We start from the raw sequence: 6,739 nt of genomic DNA on the forward strand, positions 1-6,739 counted from the left end.
AGGTGACCGCTAAGGGATTAAAGGATCAATCATTCTCAAGGGTCGTTCTTGTTCTAATTCTCGCTCGAACCAAAGGTAAGAAAACTGCACCCTATGTATATGTGACATGCATGGTTATTCTTGATGCATGTTGGATGTCTAAATGTGATGCATGAGAAACATGTGATTATGGCATGCTATGAATATTGAATATGAGATTGGTCAGAGCTTGAGCCTTTGTGTTTATACATGATCTTAATTATGCTAGTAATTGTTAAGTAAGCATGTTGAATGTCATGTATTCGAATATTGGATATATGATATATGTTTGGTAGCATTTCTTACTTGTGTATGGCACTGACTAGTTAGGGTCGGCACTGGTCGAGTATCACAGACCTAAGAGCCGAAAATGGCATAAGCGTCTTGAACGCAGGGATGATTAAAAGATTAGATCTAATCGATATCAGCGTTGAATGTTTCTAGGAGCATTAATGCTGGACCGACCCTAAGGTCGATGAAAATTCTAAGTGCTTTTCTAGTCTAAGACTAGTTACTCAGAGCCATGGCCAAAGGCCTAGGTGACAGTTTGTCACATGGCTAGGGAGCAGTATCCCATGTGTAACGACCCAAAATTACTAATAAGGCTTAAGGACCTTGATTAGTGTGTCGGGAGGGCATAATTGGAGGTTATGTGAATCAATAGTGTGAGGATGCATGTTTATGAGTATTGGGTGAGCATGCGGGCCCTGTTCGACTGGTAAGGGCTTAATCGTAATTTTGGCCTGTTAGGGCATAAAAGTAATTGTGTGTGATAAATTGTTGAGACCACATTATTATGTGGATAGGTATATATATATATGTGAAATATGTGAGAACCACATTATTATGTGGATAAATATGCAGCCGGTGACTTGGGGCGATCATAGGGAGATAGATAGCAGGAAAGTCACAACGGGGCTTAATGCTTGACTTTGGTCAAGTCAGGGGTACTTTAGGTATCGTGTAGTGATTTGGACTATCGGGTGATGAAAATAAATATATGGAGATATATTTGAGGTTAGAATGTTTAGGCGGGAGTACTGGGGAATTTTACTATTTTGCCCTCGGGGACGTTTCCGGTACCCCAAGCCTTGGAATTAATCTGATAACTTAAGGATAGACTTAAGGAATATGTTAGAAAACAGTAGACACAAGTTTAAACCGACCTTTCTCTCCTTCTCTCTGTTCTCTCTCTTAGCAAAGGCAAAACCTTGATTTTCAAGGGGGAAATTGACTGAAACTTGGGGGAATTGAAGGGCTGAACCAGAGGATTAGCTTGAGGAACTAATCAAGGGTTGAATTAGAGCCAAGGTAAGCATTAATTTTCGTTTCTGAGATTAGAAATTTAAGAAAAATGGGTGAGTTTTGAATATTTGTGATTTTGGCGCTTAAGGGATTTTGGGATTTTGAAATTTTAGGCTTGGGAATTTAACCTAGGGTGCTCGGGGCTGAGTCTTTTACCATATTTGGTGAAGTTCAATGTTCCGAGGACTAGAACTTGGTTCAGAAGATCATTTAAGATTATTAATGGTATCCTTTATCTTGGTTGTGACTAGGTGCTAAGCTAGGGCTCGGGGATCGGATCGCGCTCAAGGAGCATCGCTTATGACTAGCTCGTTTGAAAGCCAAAGGTAAGAAAGCTGCACCTGATTATGTGGCTAGGTTGGGACTAAGTGTTCCCTATGTTTGTATGCATTGTTATGTGAATGTAATTAACCATGTGGACACGATGGGACTAAGAGCTCCCTACACTTTTATATCATGTTATGAGATGGTGTTATTATACCATGGGACATGCGATAACCGGCCTAAGAGTGTCGGAATCAATATTTGCGCACAGGGCGCGACTCGGCCACTGGTAGCTGAGGCAGCTTATCTATCACTGAGCTCGGTTAAGCTGGTCGGAGTCAGTGAGTATTACACTGGGGGCGGCCCAAGAGAGCCGAAGACAGTGTATTAAATAGAGGGTGCGACTAAGGGCGCTGACCCTGAATATCATTTGATGATGTGATAAACTGTTGATTATGATCGTGAACATTGTGTTATGAACGTGATTTGTTGGCTGTCTGGATGACAAACTGTTAATCTGTTGTGTGTTATCACTAATTGGATAAATGTTATGAAATGCTGAATTCCTGGTTGTGCATTGTGAAATATTTGATAAATGATGTTGATCTTGCTATGTTACCATGCTTTCTTGCTGGGCCTCGGCTCACGGGTGCTACGTGGTGCAGGTAAAGGCAAGGGTAGGTTGAATCAACCATGAGTTGGAGAGCTCTAGGGGCGAGGTGTACATTGTCAGCTGCTCGGCCGCCACGGTCGAGGAATTGTACAGGGGCGGAAACCTAAAATGTATATTTTTCCATTAGAGTGGCTTGAATTATTTGTAACTCTTGGAACTTGTTGTAACTAGGACGTCTAAATCCTGTTTTGAGTTTCCATGTATTAAATTGTCATTTTTAATGAAAATAGCCTGTTTGTGACCAAAATATTTTATTCCTAATCTGTTAATGACATTGAATTCACACTTTGTTTAAATGACTTTATTAGCAAGTCTTGCACTATTTTAAACACACAGTGTAACGGTCTTGGTTATCCAGGGCGTTACACCATGGGTATTACTCTATGGTCATTAGGAAGGTTATGTTGGTGACTAATCATCATGCACCTGTAGAGTCCAAGAACTTTACCTAGCTAATTGTTTAGTAGTATTATAGTATGTATAGTATTATCTTTGTTACTGTGGATTTTTGGTTCAGACCGGGAATTATTTGGACACTCATAGTAGTACTTATAGATTTTCTAAGTTTAACCTATAGTTTAAGAATATTTAGTATAACCTAAGGTTTGATTAATGTGACTGATATTAAGGATTATATTTATTATATTATAAGGTTTAGACATCAACCAATAGGATTTTAAGCACATGTTATGAATGGTGATTAAGGATTAAGTATTTTTGAGGATTAAATTTAATAAGGAGTAAAGTTTGAATGTTATAGGGTCAGTCAGCAGCTTTGAATACGTTGAAGGCTTAGTCAAGGCTGTTTACTCCATTCAAACTTAGCTAAAAATGTGTAATTTCGTGTTTAAGTATTCAGCGTATGCCGATATATCGCAGCTATAGGGGGCGATATATCGCATCACGTAGATACGGAAAACACGAGACGATGCACGGTCGCCTCAGGCATACTGGCCCAAGCGATATATCGCCTACAGGGGGCGATATATCGCCTCCTCCAGCATGAATTCAAACTCTTTTGAATTCTTTTCCTTTCAGCCATTCAAACTTCTTCAAAAGTCCAGCATCTTTTGAACGAGTCTTCAGCCTCTGCTGAACGATTATTCAAATGATTTTCACCTAAAAAGCCATTATTTTTATTCAAGTAAAATCAAGATACTTTCATTCCCAAACTCTATAAATAGGACCTAGTACCCAGCCATTATTCACCTTTTGCTCTAAGTTCAGAAGCTGCTAGTGTTAAGTGAGTGTGAGAGTGTAAACACCTGGTTTGGGAAAAACATAAGCTTAAACATCATAAGCTTATCAAACACTTTGGGAAGTGAGGTTCTATAGTATTTCGGTTGAGGAGTAGATTGGTCTTTCAAGTCTTTGAGGTAACCAAAACTCTAGTTCATTTCTGTATTATGTTATTTTCTTTCTCATAGTCTTCTACTCAATCTCTAACCTTAATCTTCATTTTGGTTAGGGAATCTAAGTTCTTGAGCACATAAGTTTCGGTAAGCATGATTCTCAAATGGTTTAGTCTTCCCATTTTCCTTTTCATCTCTTTTCTTCTTTCAACTCACTCTTGTTCATTATGGTTATTAGGAGTGTTCCAAAAGTCCCAACTCAGTCCACATATCCCGGTAACTTTGGTAAGGAAAATAGGCTAGAATCAATATGTTATATGCTTATGTTATCTATGTTTTATGTTGTTAAATGTGTTATGATATGTATGCATGTATGTTTGTAGGCTTGGGCATATGACCCATATGACTAACAAGACCCCAAATGGGTTATGGGCATATGACCTACTTAGCTAGTAGGACCCCACTAATCCCATGGGCATATGCTTGTTTAGTCTATGGGACCCCAAGTAATAATGGCCATTATAATAAGTGTATGTTATATGTATTATGTTAAGTCTTTATGTTTCTTATGAAGTTATGTTTATGACTATGTGTTAGATTTTCCTTGCTGGGCATTAGGCTCATTCCTTTTGTTTTATGTGCAGGAAAATAAGCTTTAGAGGCGGAAAGATTTGTGACGCTTAGAGGATGTGTATCGATGGTGAATGGAGTCAAGGGGCCGAGCGTTATTCGATTCGAGGATGTAGTTTCTGTTTTATGTCTTTTTACATGTATTTTCCGCACCATTTATGTAATGTCTTTTATTTTAAATCATGTTTTGTTTTTAAAGACAATGGGATCCCATATCCTTCTTAGTATTCTATTTATTTGTAAGTAACTCTTATTTTACAAGTTACTCAATAAAATTATGGTATTTTCGTAAAAATGTAAGTTTTATGTATAGTTTCGTTAATGATCCAAATAGTCTAGATTAGTGGGTCATTACAGCACCTATCCTGTTTAAGCTAGTGAAAGGATCACTTATTTATAAGGGAACGGAACCCACCTTAGTGACTATTACAATTGTCACTCTTCTATTTAGGGCTATAAGCCCGGTATGGTTACCGGAACCACCAGTGTTAAATCACTTATCTGATTAGGATTGACGTGATAGTCATCCACTCACGAGGGCAGGATTCCTTATCCTGGATACCCATCATTACATGAACATATTTGCCTGTTTGATTAGGGCTATATCTGCTAGGTGTGTGCCTTATGGTTTGATGACATGTTATTACTGTTCATGAGCATATTAAGTTTTCTAGCTGGGCTTCGGCTCACGGGTGCTATGTGGTGCAGGTAAAGGCAAAAGAAAGCTGGACCATCCTTGAGCTGGAGAGCTTAGGTGACGATGTGTACATATGCGGCTGCTCGACCGCCACGGCCGGGGGTTGAAAGAGGAACTAGGGTTAAACCTATTTTGCCGCTTAAATCGGCTGGTTGTAAATATTTTCTAATAATAGACTTTTAAATTATATTTTTGGGATCCCAATGTATATAGTAAACGTTCTAATGAAACGTTATATCTTAACCAAAAAATTTAATCCCTAAACAGCTAATCATACTTAGTTACACGATTTTGGCCAAATGACTCGATTAGCGAGTTTAGCACTGTTTATAAGGCACACCGTAACGGTCCCTGGAGTTTGGGGCGTTACAACTTTGGTATCAGAGCAAGCCAAGGTTTATGGTTCCTGAAGACATGCTGGGCATGTACACTCGTCACTGAAGATAGCTTCACTCAGGGAATGGTAACTATTTCTGTAGTTATGTGCTTAACTGCTTAAATAGAATGTAAATGTTTTACCTGCACATTGTATTAGGGAGCATGAGATTCTGATAGAGCCTGGCTCTTGATTATATGATTATATGCTCTGTGAATATATATATGAATGTGATCATATGATTACTTGCTCTGTGAATGTATATAATTGTAATATTTGCATGCTGGAGTTGGAGGCATGGTGTGATTGTTGGAAGAGCAAGGATCATGATTGATGTATGAATGTCATGGGCATGTTTACAGCACTGCAAGTGGTTAATGAATGTGGTGTGGTAAGATTGATCCCGTGGGGGAAAACTCTTGATATACTCGTCATGATTAATGGGTCAAGTTATTGACTGCAGATTCAATCAGCAGATTTATATTCAAGGCAGATAATGAGGCCTAGTGGTGGTTATACAGAGGCTGGGAGATACAACCAAGGTATTAGTTCTTCATCTGCTCCTATGAATTTTCAACAGATGTTCACAGATTTGCAATCGAGATTGCAGAGGCATGAGGAAGAGATTAGGTGTCTGAAGCAACAACAGAATCTGTTGGGGAGCACCTCTTCCTATGTTGAGCCTGGAGTGGCACCAGCTTTGGCTCAGCCTAGGATTGAGAGCAGATGGGAATTTCTCTGTGGAAAATTCCAGGAGTATTACCCTCCAGCCTTCGAGGGAGGCCTAGATCCATTCGGAGCTGAGCAATGGATGGGCATGATCAGTTCCATTCTTAACAATATGGGGCTGGTAGGTCACGACAGGGTGATCTGTGCGACATATGTATTGCGGGATGATGCCCGGACGTGGTGGGAAATAGTATCCCAGACACGAGATACAGTTGTGATGGACTGGAAAGAATTTAGGCAGTTGTTCAATGAAAGATATTACTGTGATGCAGCTAAGACTGCTAAGATGAATGAGTTTCTGAGTCTCGTTCAAGGAAAGGCAACAGTAACCGAGTATGTTAGCAGATTTGAAGGGTTATCCAAGTTTGATTTAGACATGGTACCCATAGATGTAGCTCAGAAGGAAAAGTTTGTTCAGGGATTGAATCCTGGAATAGCTCAGGGCATCAGAGTTGCCCCAGTGCATAAAGTCTCTACCTATGCTCAGGTGGTAGAGAAGGCTCTTGCTGTTGAAAGCATAAAAGATGAGAAGAAGAGTGCCAGGGAGCACAAAGCTCAGATAGTGGTACCTCCACTTATTGGAGCAAGTAAGAAGGAAAGCCGGAAGACATATCCAGTATGCGCTCGGTGTAAAAGGCATCATCTAGGAGAATGCCGAGCAAGGGCATGTTTTGCATGTGATATGGTAGGACATA

Source organism: Humulus lupulus, chromosome 7, assembly GCF_963169125.1.
Source record: "Humulus lupulus chromosome 7, drHumLupu1.1, whole genome shotgun sequence".
In the NCBI taxonomy this organism is placed as follows: domain Eukaryota; kingdom Viridiplantae; phylum Streptophyta; class Magnoliopsida; order Rosales; family Cannabaceae; genus Humulus; species Humulus lupulus.